The sequence below is a fragment of the Empidonax traillii genome, unplaced genomic scaffold, assembly GCF_003031625.1.
Source record: "Empidonax traillii isolate 1590-97213 ecotype Southwest subspecies unplaced genomic scaffold, ASM303162v1 scaffold166:size2381449, whole genome shotgun sequence".
NCBI lineage: Eukaryota > Metazoa > Chordata > Aves > Passeriformes > Tyrannidae > Empidonax > Empidonax traillii.
Window position 1 is genome coordinate 1,415,045 of NW_020955359.1, and position 2,122 is coordinate 1,417,166.

At 40.0% G+C, this 2,122-nt stretch overlaps 1 protein-coding gene across 1 annotated transcript in view; it reads left to right on the plus strand.

The window, feature by feature from the left end:
- Nucleotides 1-87: 87 nt before the first annotated feature.
- The window catches only part of PDXDC1 (pyridoxal dependent decarboxylase domain containing 1), a 26,211-nt gene continuing 24,176 nt past the window's right edge, over nt 88-2,122 (plus strand). Inside the window, exon 1 of the mRNA XM_027885410.1 lies at nt 88-194. The gene's annotated coding sequence lies outside the window, so the exon portion shown is untranslated. The remainder of the gene's footprint in view (nt 195-2,122) is intronic.

The window sequence follows — 2,122 nt, forward strand, 5'->3', positions numbered from 1 at the left end:
TCCTAGCAGCGCGAGCAGGATAGGAGGGGAAGTGTTGTTAAAGAAAATATTACTTGTTTGGGTTTTTTTTTTTTCATTTTCCGTGGAGGTGTTTACTGCTCTGTGTTTGCTGCGCTGCCCAGGGCACTGTCAGAGCAAACACTGGCCGTGGAGCAGCGTGGGCGAGTGACAGAGCCCATCTTGCCCCTGTCACAGTCCGTGGGTGCCCCACGGCCCAGCCCTGGAGGGGCTCCTGCAGCTCGTCCCCCTGTGCGAGGACTGGGTGCACTTGGAATAATGAATAATGAACAGTTTGGGTGCTCAGGGGTTGGCAGTGCACGCACGCCCCTCCTCGCATCATTTGCTGTGCGTTTGGTTTGATGTCATCTCTGGGATCGCCCAGAGAAGTTTGAATGGATGTGCTCCGGTAAAAGGGGTGGTTTGGAAATTCAGGAAGCACCTTCCTGATGTGGCTGAAGGGTTGGTAGCAGAAAAGTTCGGTATGCTGCAATCCACATGAGGAATACGGTGTTACAGAGTATTTGATGCTCTTTAAAAGCTTAAGTTCTTTACTGGTGCTGACAAAAGTTACAGTGATTGCTGCTTGTTCTGAAAGGTTCTGGTTATGAAGTAAAACTTAATTGAAATAGTAGCTTGGAGTATGGACTCTATTAAATGGACTGAAAGAGAATTAATGCAGTTTTTTAGAGAAGGCTCATTAGTACATGGCAAGGGTAGCACTGACAGAGTTCTTAGCAATTTGCTTGACTGGTTCGCCCTAAGAAGCAATAAAAACACTTTGTAAGAATGAAATACCTACAGAAAGTCCACGTTTTGATTGTTTGTATTCTTGATGTGAGGAATAGTCTGTAATGGTGAGGGCCCTACAAAAACTTGCATGTCTGTTTTTTTGATATATGCAGATAGATGGGTATAAAGAGTTGTCATTTTTTTTATTTCCTCTCTTTATTGTGATAAAAGTTGCATTCCTCTGCATAATAACATGTCCCAGTAAGATTATGGTCTTTGAGTCACTTGGCAGTTAGTGCCCACCTGGAATAGTCTGGTTAAGACTGTCGTAAATCTGTACAATTTGCTTTTTATGTCATCTTGAGCATGAGATGTCATGATAAGTCTTGTCCCTACGTAAATAAATTTGAAATTCATCCACGCTGGGATACATTTATCGTCAGAGAATGTGTGTCCACTTACCTTGTGCTTATTTAAGCATTATCATAATAGATCAGAGGCTCTTTTATTTGAACCCCAGATTCTCTCCTCCTCATGTTTTTATAGATGCAGATTATTGGGATGCCAGTGAGGAATACTTTTTAACTTGTATTCATATTTGTCACAACCCTGTATTTTTCCTGACCATTTTGGTACAATCACCTAATTAGCTGTAGTGCAGTGGCACTGAGTGACTTCAGTCATTAGGTTCTTGCAGATGGAAAAAGACTTTTTTTAGCAGATGAGAAAATTCCTGAGAATTGAAGCCGTTGCACAATAGGACTGCAGGGAAAAGCATTGCAGAATTTTGACATACAGGTGTGCACACCAACAGTCTCATAGTTTGATTTTGAAAATTAACTTTGTTTCATCACACATTTTTTGTGGAGTTTTGTTTTTTTTTTTTTTTAATGTGTTAATAGTGTGTCATAAGTGGTATAACTACAATTCATTTTATCTGAAATCCAGAAGTCTTTTGTGGGATGAACTTCAAATTAAATTCTTCTGGAAGTCCGTGTTAAATTATAAATTTGGCTAACAGAGCTATGCTTTTAAATTTTTTTTAAAATACATATTTGTATTTTCTTATTTTGATTTTCCCTCCATTTATATTTTGATTTAAGTGACCAATTTTCTGAAGGATTTGAACATTTCAAGTTAGGTGACTTTGTCAGTGGTAAAACAGTGTACATCTTCCCCTTGTAACATCTTGCTGTCTCTACAGCAGTGTTTTCCCTAAACATGAAAAACTGTTTTGGTTCCTTGCTCAGCCTGTGGCTTTTGTCTTCTGGTGCTGTGCTGTTTACCACAGCATCCTGGTAATTTTACAGAAAACTTGTGGCAGCACCTGCATGCAGGTCCTGCTGCATGTCAGGAGATAATAAAGCTTCAGAGAGTAAATGTCTGTAAGCCT